Source organism: Pelophylax lessonae (assembly GCF_965119305.1).
Source record: "Pelophylax lessonae genome assembly, chromosome: 13".
NCBI lineage: Eukaryota > Metazoa > Chordata > Amphibia > Anura > Ranidae > Pelophylax > Pelophylax lessonae.
The window spans coordinates 82,141,304-82,153,823 of NC_138780.1; positions in this window are offsets into that span (position 1 = coordinate 82,141,304).

Sequence of the window (12,520 nt, forward strand, 5' to 3'; positions counted from 1 at the left end):
TGGAGCGGAATATGACATGGAGGGTGCGAAAGAGAGGGGGGAATCGAGAGCTGCGCGGAAAAGGAGGAAAGGGTGGGTAGAGAGAAAATGACGGTGGAAGGGGCGAGCGGAGGAGAAAACATCCTCCCAGCGACAGCGAAGAGCTATGATGGAGCTCCTGGAGCGGAATATGACATGGAGGGTGCGAAAGAGAGGGGGGAATCGAGAGCTGCGCGGAGAAGGAGGCAAGGGTGGGTAGAGAGAAAATGACGGTGGAAGGGGCGAGCGGAGGAGAAAACATCCTCCCAGCGACAGTGAGGAGCTATGATGGAACTCCTGGAGCGGAATATGACATGGAGGGTGCGAAAGAGAGGGGGGAATCGAGAGCTGCGCGGAAAAGGAGGCAAGGGTGGGTAGAGAGAAAATGACGGTGGAAGGGGCGAGCGGAGGAGAAAACATCCTCCCAGCGACAGCGAGGAGCTATGATGGAGCTCCTGGAGCGGAATATGACATGGAGGGTGCGAAAGAGAGGGGGGAATCGAGAGCTGCGCGGAAAAGGAGGCAAGGGTGGGTAGAGAGAAAATGACGGTGGAAGGGGCGAGCGGAGGAGAAAACATCCTCCCAGCGACAGCGAAGAGCTATGATGGAGCTCCTGGAGCGGAATATGACATGGAGGGTGCGAAAGAGAGGGGGGAATTGAGAGCTGCGCGGAGAAGGAGGCAAGGGTGGGTAGAGAGAAAATGACGGTGGAAGGGGCGAGCGGAGGAGAAAACATCCTCCCAGCGACAGCGAGGAGCTATGATGGAGCTCCTGGAGCGGAATATGACATGGAGGGTGCGAAAGAGAGGGGGGAATCGAGAGCTGCGCGGAAAAGCAGGCAAGGGTGGGTAGAGAGAAAATGACGGTGGAAGGGGCGAGCGGAGGAGAAAACATCCTCCCAGCGACAGCGAGGAGCTATGATGGAGCTCCTGGAGCGGAATATGACATGGAGGGTGCGAAAGAGAGGGGGGAATCGAGAGCTGCGCGGAAAAGGAGGAAAGGGTGGGTAGAGAGAAAATGACGGTGGAAGGGGCGAGCGGAGGAGAAAACATCCTCCCAGCGACAGCGAAGAGCTATTATGGAGCTCCTGGAGCGGAATATGACATGGAGGGTGCGAAAGAGAGGGGGGAATCGAGAGCTGCGCGGAGAAGGAGGCAAGGGTGGGTAGAGAGAAAATGACGGTGGAAGGGGCGAGCGGAGGAGAAAACATCCTCCCAGCGACAGTGAGGAGCTATGATGGAACTCCTGGAGCGGAATATGACATGGAGGGTGCGAAAGAGAGGGGGGAATCGAGAGCTGCGCGGAAAAGGAGGCAAGGGTGGGTAGAGAGAAAATGACGGTGGAAGGGGCGAGCGGAGGAGAAAACATCCTCCCAGCGACAGCGAGGAGCTATGATGGAGCTCCTGGAGCGGAATATGACATGGAGGGTGCGCAAGAGAGGGGGGAATCGAGAGCTGCGCGGAAAAGGAGGAAAGGGTGGGTAGAGAGAAAATGACGGTGGAAGGGGCGAGCAGAGGAGAAAACATCCTCCCAGCGACAGCGAGGAGCTATGATGGAGCTCCTGGAGCGGAATATGACATGGAGGGTGCGAAAGAGAGGGGGGAATCGAGAGCTGTGCGGAGAAGGAGGCAAGGGTGGGTAGAGAGAAAATGACGGTGGAAGGGGCGAGCGGAGGAGAAAACATCCTCCCAGCAACAGCGAGGAGCTATGATGGAGCTCCTGGAGCGGAATATGACATGGAGGGTGCGAAAGAGAGGGGGGAATCGAGAGCTGCGCGGAGAAGGAGGCAAGGGTGGGTAGAGAGAAAATGACGGTGGAAGGGGCGAGCGGAGGAGAAAACATCCTCCCAGCGACAGTGAGGAGCTATGATGGAACTCCTGGAGCGGAATATGACATGGAGGGTGCGAAAGAGAGGGGGGAATCGAGAGCTGCGCGGAAAAGGAGGCAAGGGTGGGTAGAGAGAAAATGACGGTGGAAGGGGCGAGCAGAGGAGAAAACATCCTCCCAGCGACAGCGAGGAGCTATGATGGAGCTCCTGGAGCGGAATATGACATGGAGGGTGCGAAAGAGAGGGGGGAATCGAGAGCTGTGCGGAGAAGGAGGCAAGGGTGGGTAGAGAGAAAATGACGGTGGAAGGGGCGAGCGGAGGAGAAAACATCCTCCCAGCAACAGTGAGGAGCTATGATGGAGCTCCTGGAGCGGAATATGACATGGAGGGTGCGAAAGAGAGGGGGGAATCGAGAGCTGCGTGGAAAAGGAGGCAAGGGTGGGTAGAAAGAAAATGACGGTGGAAGGGGCGAGCGGAGGAGAAAACATCCTCCCAGCGACAGCGAGGAGCTATGATGGAGCTCCTGGAGCGGAATATGACATGGAGGGTGCGAAAGAGAGGGGGGAATCGAGAGCTGCGCGGAAAAGGAGGCAAGGGTGGGTAGAGAGAAAATGACGGTGGAAGGGGCGAGCGGAGGAGAAAACATCCTCCCAGCGACAGCGAAGAGCTATTATGGAGCTCCTGGAGCGGAATATGACATGGAGGGTGCGAAAGAGAGGGGGGAATCGAGAGCTGCGCGGAGAAGGAGGCAAGGGTGGGTAGAGAGAAAATGACGGTGGAAGGGGCGAGCGGAGGAGAAAACATCCTCCCAGCGACAGTGAGGAGCTATGATGGAACTCCTGGAGCGGAATATGACATGGAGGGTGCGAAAGAGAGGGGGGAATCGAGAGCTGCGCGGAAAAGGAGGCAAGGGTGGGTAGAGAGAAAATGACGGTGGAAGGGGCGAGCGGAGGAGAAAACATCCTCCCAGCGACAGCGAGGAGCTATGATGGAGCTCCTGGAGCGGAATATGACATGGAGGGTGCGCAAGAGAGGGGGGAATCGAGAGCTGCGCGGAAAAGGAGGAAAGGGTGGGTAGAGAGAAAATGACGGTGGAAGGGGCGAGCAGAGGAGAAAACATCCTCCCAGCGACAGCGAGGAGCTATGATGGAGCTCCTGGAGCGGAATATGACATGGAGGGTGCGAAAGAGAGGGGGGAATCGAGAGCTGTGCGGAGAAGGAGGCAAGGGTGGGTAGAGAGAAAATGACGGTGGAAGGGGCGAGCGGAGGAGAAAACATCCTCCCAGCAACAGCGAGGAGCTATGATGGAGCTCCTGGAGCGGAATATGACATGGAGGGTGCGAAAGAGAGGGGGGAATCGAGAGCTGCGCGGAGAAGGAGGCAAGGGTGGGTAGAGAGAAAATGACGGTGGAAGGGGCGAGCGGAGGAGAAAACATCCTCCCAGCGACAGTGAGGAGCTATGATGGAACTCCTGGAGCGGAATATGACATGGAGGGTGCGAAAGAGAGGGGGGAATCGAGAGCTGCGCGGAAAAGGAGGCAAGGGTGGGTAGAGAGAAAATGACGGTGGAAGGGGCGAGCAGAGGAGAAAACATCCTCCCAGCGACAGCGAGGAGCTATGATGGAGCTCCTGGAGCGAAATATGACATGGAGGGTGCGAAAGAGAGGGGGGAATCGAGAGCTGTGCGGAGAAGGAGGCAAGGGTGGGTAGAGAGAAAATGACGGTGGAAGGGGCGAGCGGAGGAGAAAACATCCTCCCAGCAACAGTGAGGAGCTATGATGGAGCTCCTGGAGCGGAATATGACATGGAGGGTGCGAAAGAGAGGGGGGAATCGAGAGCTGCGTGGAAAAGGAGGCAAGGGTGGGTAGAAAGAAAATGACGGTGGAAGGGGCGAGCGGAGGAGAAAACATCCTCCCAGCGACAGCGAGGAGCTATGATGGAGCTCCTGGAGCGGAATATGACATGGAGGGTGCGAAAGAGAGGGGGGAATCGAGAGCTGCGCGGAAAAGGAGGCAAGGGTGGGTAGAGAGAAAATGACGGTGGAAGGGGCGAGCGGAGGAGAAAACATCCTCCCAGCGACAGCGAGGAGCTATGATGGAGCTCCTGGAGCGGAATATGACATGGAGGGTGCGAAAGAGAGGGGGGAATCGAGAGCTGCGCGGAAAAGGAGGCAAGGGTGGGTAGAGAGAAAATGACGGTGGAAGGGGCGAGCGGAGGAGAAAACATCCTCCCAGCGACAGCGAGGAGCTATGATGGAGCTCCTGGAGCGGAATATGACATGGAGGGTGCGAAAGAGAGGGGGGAATCGAGAGCTGCGCGGAGAAGGAGGCAAGGGTGGGTAGAGAGAAAATGATGGTGGAAGGGGCGAGCAGAGGAGAAAACATCCTCCCAGCGACAGCAAGGAGCTATGATGGAGCTCCTGGAGCGGAATATGACATGGAGGGTGCGAAAGAGAGGGGGGAATCGAGAGCTGCGCGGAGAAGGAGGCAAGGGTGGGTAGAGAGAAAATGACGGTGGAAGGGGCGAGCGGAGGAGAAAACATCCTCCCAGCGACAGCGAGGAGCTATGATGGAGCTCCTGGAGCAGAATATGACATGGAGGGTGCGAAAGAGAGGGGGGAATCGAGAGCTGCGCGGAGAAGGAGGCAAGGGTGGGTGGAGAGAAAATGACGGCGGAAGCGGCGAGCAGAGGAGAAAACATCCTCCCAGCGACAGCGAGTAGCTATGATGGAGCTCCTGGAGCTGGATGTAATATGGAGGGTGCGAGAGAGAGGAGGGAATCGAGAGCTGCGCGGAGAAGGAGGCAAGGGTGGGTAGAGAGAAAATGACGGTGGAAGGGGCGAGCGGAGGAGAAAACATCCTCCCAGCGACAGCAAGGAGCTATGATGGAGCTCCTGGAGCGGAATATGACATGGAGGGTGCGAAAGAGAGGGGGGAATTGAGAGCTGCGCGGAAAAGGAGGCAAGGGTGGGTGGAGAGAAAATGACGGCGGAAGCGGCGAGCAGAGGAGAAAACATCCTCCCAGCGACAGCGAGTAGCTATGATGGAGCTCCTGGAGCTGGATGTAATATGTGGGTAGAGAGAAAATGACGGTGGAAGGGGCGAGCGGAGGAGAAAACATCCTCCCAGCGACAGCGAGGAGCTATGATGGAGCTCCTGGAGCGGAATATGACATGGAGGGTGCGAAAGAGAGGGGGGAATTGAGAGCTGCGCGGAGAGGGAGGCAAGGGTGGGTAGAGAGAAAATGACGGTGGAAGGGGCGAGCGGAGGAGAAAACATCCTCCCAGCGACAGCGAGGAGCAATGATGGAGCTCCTGGAGTGGAATATGACATGGAGGGTGTGAAAGAGAGGGGGGAATCGAGAGCTGCGCGGAAAAGGAGGAAAGGGTGGGTAGAGAGAAAATGACGGTGGAAGGGGCGAGCGGAGGAGAAAACATCCTCCCAGCGACAGCGAGGAGCTATGATGGAGCTCCTGGAGCGGAATATGACATGGAGGGTGCGAAAGAGAGGGGGGAATCGAGAGCTGCGCGGAGAAGGAGGCAAGGGTGGGTAGAGAGAAAATGACGGTGGAAGGGGCGAGCGGAGGAGAAAACATCCTCCCAGCGACAGCGAGGAGCTATGATGGAGCTCCTGGAGCGGAATATGACATGGAGGGTGCGAAAGAGAGGGGGGAATCGAGAGCGGCGCGGAGAAGGAGGCAAGGGTGGGTGGAGAGAAAATGACGGCGGAAGCGGCGAGCAGAGGAGAAAACATCCTCCCAGCGACAGCGAGGAGCTATGATGAAGCTCCTGGAGCTGGATGTAATATGGAGGGTGCGAGAGAGAGGAGGGAATCGAGAGCTGCGCGGAGAAGGAGGCAAGCGTGGGTAGAGAGAAAATGACGGTGGAAGGGGCGAGCGGAGGAGAAAACATCCTCCCAGCGACAGCGAAGAGCTATGATAGAGCTCCTGGAGCGGAATATGACATGGAGGGTGCGAAAGAGAGGGGGGAATCGAGAGCTGCGCGGAAAAGGAGGCAAGGGTGGGTAGAGAGAAAATTACGGTGGAAGGGGCGAGCGGAGGAGAAAACATCCTCCCAGCGACAGTGAGGAGCTATGATGGAACTCCTGGAGCGGAATATGACATGGAGGGTGCGAAAGAGAGGGGGGAATCGAGAGCTGCGCGGAAAAGGAGGCAAGGGTGGGTAGAGAGAAAATGACGGTGGAAGGGGCGAGCGGAGGAGAAAACATCCTCCCAGCGACAGCGAGGAGCTATGATGGAGCTCCTGGAGCGGAATATGACATGGAGGGTGCGCAAGAGAGGCGGGAATCGAGAGCTGCGCGGAAAAGGAGGAAAGGGTGGGTAGAGAGAAAATGACGGTGGAAGGGGCGAGCAGAGGAGAAAACATCCTCCCAGCGACAGCGAGGAGCTATGATGGAGCTCCTGGAGCGGAATATGACATGGAGGGTGCGAAAGAGAGGGGGGAATTGAGAGCTGTGCGGAGAAGGAGGCAAGGGTGGGTAGAGAGAAAATGACGGTGGAAGGGGCGAGCGGAGGAGAAAACATCCTCCCAGCAACAGCGAGGAGCTATGATGGAGCTCCTGGAGCGGAATATGACATGGAGGGTGCGAAAGAGAGGGGGGAATCGAGAGCTGCGTGGAAAAGGAGGCAAGGGTGGGTAGAAAGAAAATGACGGTGGAAGGGGCGAGCGGAGGAGAAAACATCCTCCCAGCGACAGCGAGGAGCTATGATGGAGCTCCTGGAGCGGAATATGACATGGAGGGTGCGAAAGAGAGGGGGGAATCGAGAGCTGCGCGGAAAAGGAGGAAAGGGTGGGTAGAGAAAAAATGACGGTGGAAGGGGCGAGAGGAGGAGAAAACATCCTCCCAGCGACAGCGAAGAGCTATGATGGAGCTCCTGGAGCGGAATATGACATGGAGGGTGCGAAAGAGAGGGGGGAATCGAGAGCTGCGCGGAGAAGGAGGCAAGGGTGGGTAGAGAGAAAATGACGGTGGAAGGGGCGAGCGGAGGAGAAAACATCCTCCCAGCGACAGTGAGGAGCTATGATGGAACTCCTGGAGCGGAATATGACATGGAGGGTGCGAAAGAGAGGGGGGAATCGAGAGCTGCGCGGAAAAGGAGGCAAGGGTGGGTAGAGAGAAAATGACGGTGGAAGGGGCGAGCGGAGGAGAAAACATCCTCCCAGCGACAGCGAGGAGCTATGATGGAGCTCCTGGAGCGGAATATGACATGGAGGGTGCGCAAGAGAGGGGGGAATCGAGAGCTGCGCGGAAAAGGAGGAAAGGGTGGGTAGAGAGAAAATGACGGTGGAAGGGGCGAGCAGAGGAGAAAACATCCTCCCAGCGACAGCGAGGAGCTATGATGGAGCTCCTGGAGCGGAATATGACATGGAGGGTGCGAAAGAGAGGGGGGAATCGAGAGCTGTGCGGAGAAGGAGGCAAGGGTGGGTAGAGAGAAAATGACGGTGGAAGGGGCGAGCGGAGGAGAAAACATCCTCCCAGCAACAGCGAGGAGCTATGATGGAGCTCCTGGAGCGGAATATGACATGGAGGGTGCGAAAGAGAGGGGGGAATTGAGAGCTGCGCGGAAAAGGAGGCAAGGGTGGGTAGAGAGAAAATGAAGGTGGAAGGGGCGAGCGGAGGAGAAAACATCCTCCCAGCGACAGCGAGGAGCTATGATGGAGCTCCTGGAGCGGAATATGACATGGAGGGTGCGAAAGAGAGGGGGGAATCGAGAGCTGCGCGGAAAAGGAGGAAAGGGTGGGTAGAGAGAAAATGACGGTGGAAGGGGCGAGCGGAGGAGAAAACATCCTCCCAGCGACAGCGAAGAGCTATGATGGAGCTCCTGGAGCGGAATATGACATGGAGGGTGCGAAAGAGAGGGGGGAATCGAGAGCTGCGCGGAAAAGGAGGCAAGGGTGGGTAGAGAGAAAATGACGGTGGAAGGGGCGAGCGGAGGAGAAAACATCCTCCCAGCGACAGTGAGGAGCTATGATGGAACTCCTGGAGCGGAATATGACATGGAGGGTGCGAAAGAGAGGGGGGAATCGAGAGCTGCGCGGAAAAGGAGGCAAGGGTGGGTAGAGAGAAAATGACGGTGGAAGCGGCGAGCGGAGGAGAAAACATCCTCCCAGCGACAGCGAGGAGCTATGATGGAGCTCCTGGAGCGGAATATGACATGGAGGGTGCGAAAGAGAGGGGGGAATCGAGAGCTGCGTGGAAAAGGAGGCAAGGGTGGGTAGAAAGAAAATGACGGTGGAAGGGGCGAGCGGAGGAGAAAACATCCTCCCAGCGACAGCGAGGAGCTATGATGGAGCTCCTGGAGCGGAATATGACATGGAGGGTGCGAAAGAGAGGGGGGAATCGAGAGCTGCGCGGAAAAGGAGGAAAGGGTGGGTAGAGAGAAAATGACGGTGGAAGGGGCGAGCAGAGGAGAAAACATCCTCCCAGCGACAGCGAGGAGCTATGATGGAGCTCCTGGAGCGGAATATGACATGGAGGGTTCGAAAGAGAGGGGGGAATCGAGAGCTGCGCGGAGAAGGAGGCAAGGGTGGGTAGAGAGAAAATGACGGTGGAAGGGGCGAGCGGAGGAGAAAACATCCTCCCAGCGACAGCGAGGAGCTATGATGGAGCTCCTGGAGCGGAATATGACATGGAGGGTGCGAAAGAGAGGGGGGAATCGAGAGCTGCGCGGAAAAGGAGGCAAGGGTGGGTAGAGAGAAAATGACGGTGGAAGGGGCGAGCGGAGGAGAAAACATCCTCCCAGCGACAGCAAGGAGCTATGATGGAGCTCCTGGAGCGGAATATGACATGGAGGGTGCGAAAGAGAGGGGGGAATCTAGAGCTGCGCGGAAAAGGAGGCAAGGGTGGGTAGAGAGAAAATGACGGTGGAAGGGGCGAGCGGAGGAGAAAACTTCCTCCCAGCGACAGTGAGGAGCTATGATGGAACTCCTGGAGCGGAATATGACATGGAGGGTGCGAAAGAGAGGGGGGAATCGAGAGCTGCGCGGAAAAGGAGGCAAGGGTGGGTAGAGAGAAAATGACGGTGGAAGGGGCGAGCGGAGGAGAAAACATCCTCCCAGCGACAGTGAGGAGCTATGATGGAACTCCTGGAGCGGAATATGACATTGAGGGTGCGAAAGAGAGGGGGGAATCGAGAGCTGCGCGGAAAAGGAGGCAAGGGTGGGTAGAGAGAAAATGACGGTGGAAGGGGCGAGCGGAGGAGAAAACATCCTCCCAGCGACAGCGAGGAGCTATGATGGAGCTCCTGGAGCGGAATATGACATGGAGGGTGCGAAAGAGAGGGGGGAATCGAGAGCTGCGCGGAAAAGGAGGCAAGGGTGGGTAGAGAGAAAATGACGGTGGAAGGGGCGAGCGGAGGAGAAAACTTCCTCCCAGCGACAGTGAGGAGCTATGATGGAACTCCTGGAGCGGAATATGACATGGAGGGTGCGAAAGAGAGGGGGGAATCGAGAGCTGCGCGGAGAAGGAGGCAAGGGTGGGTAGAGAGAAAATGACGGTGGAAGGGGCGAGCGGAGGAGAAAACATCCTCCCAGCGACAGCGAGGAGCTATGATGGAGCTCCTGGAGCGGAATATGACATGGAGGGTGCGAAAGAGAGGGGGGAATTGAGAGCTGCACGGAGAAGGAGGCAAGGGTGGGTAGAGAGAAAATGATGGTGGAAGGGGCGAGCGGAGGAGAAAACATCCTCCCAGCGACAGCGAGGAGCTATGATGGAGCTCCTGGAGCGGAATATGACATGGAGGGTGCGAAAGAGAGGGGGGAATTGAGAGCTGCGCGGAGAAGGAGGCAAGGGTGGGTAGAGAGAAAATGACGGTGGAAGGGGCGAGCGGAGGAGAAAACATCCTCCCAGCGACAGCGAGGAGCTATGATGGAGCTCCTGGAGCGGAATATGACATGGAGGGTGCGAAAGAGAGGGGGGAATCGAGAGCTGCGCGGAAAAGGAGGAAAGGGTGGGTAGAGAGAAAATGACGGTGGAAGGGGCGAGCGGAGGAGAAAACATCCTCCCAGCGACAGCGAAGAGCTATGATGGAGCTCCTGGAGCGGAATATGACATGGAGGGTGCGAAAGAGAGGGGGGAATCGAGAGCTGCGCGGAGAAGGAGGCAAGGGTGGGTAGAGAGAAAATGACGGTGGAAGGGGCGAGCGGAGGAGAAAACATCCTCCCAGCGACAGTGAGGAGCTATGATGGAACTCCTGGAGCGGAATATGACATGGAGGGTGCGAAAGAGAGGGGGGAATCGAGAGCTGCGCGGAAAAGGAGGCAAGGGTGGGTAGAGAGAAAATGACGGTGGAAGGGGCGAGCGGAGGAGAAAACATCCTCCCAGCGACAGCGAGGAGCTATGATGGAGCTCCTGGAGCGGAATATGACATGGAGGGTGCGAAAGAGAGGGGGGAATCGAGAGCTGCGCGGAAAAGGAGGAAAGGGTGGGTAGAGAGAAAATGACGGTGGAAGGGGCGAGCGGAGGAGAAAACATCCTCCCAGCGACAGCGAAGAGCTATGATGGAGCTCCTGGAGCGGAATATGACATGGAGGGTGCGAAAGAGAGGGGGGAATTGAGAGCTGCGCGGAGAAGGAGGCAAGGGTGGGTAGAGAGAAAATGACGGTGGAAGGGGCGAGCGGAGGAGAAAACATCCTCCCAGCGACAGCGAGGAGCTATGATGGAGCTCCTGGAGCGGAATATGACATGGAGGGTGCGAAAGAGAGGGGGGAATAGAGAGCTGCGCGGAAAAGCAGGCAAGGGTGGGTAGAGAGAAAATGACGGTGGAAGGGGCGAGCGGAGGAGAAAACATCCTCCCAGCGACAGCGAGGAGCTATGATGGAGCTCCTGGAGCGGAATATGACATGGAGGGTGCGAAAGAGAGGGGGGAATCGAGAGCTGCGCGGAAAAGGAGGAAAGGGTGGGTAGAGAGAAAATGACGGTGGAAGGGGCGAGCGGAGGAGAAAACATCCTCCCAGCGACAGCGAAGAGCTATTATGGAGCTCCTGGAGCGGAATATGACATGGAGGGTGCGAAAGAGAGGGGGGAATCGAGAGCTGCGCGGAGAAGGAGGCAAGGGTGGGTAGAGAGAAAATGACGGTGGAAGGGGCGAGCGGAGGAGAAAACATCCTCCCAGCGACAGTGAGGAGCTATGATGGAACTCCTGGAGCGGAATATGACATGGAGGGTGCGAAAGAGAGGGGGGAATCGAGAGCTGCGCGGAAAAGGAGGCAAGGGTGGGTAGAGAGAAAATGACGGTGGAAGGGGCGAGCGGAGGAGAAAACATCCTCCCAGCGACAGCGAGGAGCTATGATGGAGCTCCTGGAGCGGAATATGACATGGAGGGTGCGCAAGAGAGGGGGGAATCGAGAGCTGCGCGGAAAAGGAGGAAAGGGTGGGTAGAGAGAAAATGACGGTGGAAGGGGCGAGCAGAGGAGAAAACATCCTCCCAGCGACAGCGAGGAGCTATGATGGAGCTCCTGGAGCGGAATATGACATGGAGGGTGCGAAAGAGAGGGGGGAATCGAGAGCTGTGCGGAGAAGGAGGCAAGGGTGGGTAGAGAGAAAATGACGGTGGAAGGGGCGAGCGGAGGAGAAAACATCCTCCCAGCAACAGCGAGGAGCTATGATGGAGCTCCTGGAGCGGAATATGACATGGAGGGTGCGAAAGAGAGGGGGGAATCGAGAGCTGCGTGGAAAAGGAGGCAAGGGTGGGTAGAAAGAAAATGACGGTGGAAGGGGCGAGCGGAGGAGAAAACATCCTCCCAGCGACAGCGAGGAGCTATGATGGAGCTCCTGGAGCGGAATATGACATGGAGGGTGCGAAAGAGAGGGGGGAATCGAGAGCTGCGCGGAAAAGGAGGAAAGGGTGGGTAGAGAGAAAATGACGGTGGAAGGGGCGAGCAGAGGAGAAAACATCCTCCCAGCGACAGCGAGGAGCTATGATGGAGCTCCTGGAGCGGAATATGACATGGAGGGTGCGAAAGAGAGGGGGGAATCGAGAGCTGTGCGGAGAAGGAGGCAAGGGTGGGTAGAGAGAAAATGACGGTGGAAGGGGCGAGCGGAGGAGAAAACATCCTCCCAGCAACAGCGAGGAGCTATGATGGAGCTCCTGGAGCGGAATATGACATGGAGGGTGCGAAAGAGAGGGGGGAATCGAGAGCTGCGTGGAAAAGGAGGCAAGGGTGGGTAGAAAGAAAATGACGGTGGAAGGGGCGAGCGGAGGAGAAAACATCCTCCCAGCGACAGCGAGGAGCTATGATGGAGCTCCTGGAGCGGAATATGACATGGAGGGTGCGAAAGAGAGGGGGGAATCGAGAGCTGCGCGGAAAAGGAGGCAAGGGTGGGTAGAGAGAAAATGACGGTGGAAGGGGCGAGCGGAGGAGAAAACATCCTCCCAGCGACAGCGAGGAGCTATGATGGAGCTCCTGGAGCGGAATATGACATGGAGGGTGCGAAAGAGAGGGGGGAATCGAGAGCTGCGCGGAAAAGGAGGCAAGGGTGGGTAGAGAGAAAATGACGGTGGAAGGGGCGAGCGGAGGAGAAAACATCCTCCCAGCGACAGCGAGGAGCTATGATGGAGCTCCTGGAGCGGAATATGACATGGAGGGTGCGAAAGAGAGGGGGGAATCGAGAGCTGCGCGGAGAAGGAGGCAAGGGTGGGTAGAGAGAAAATGAT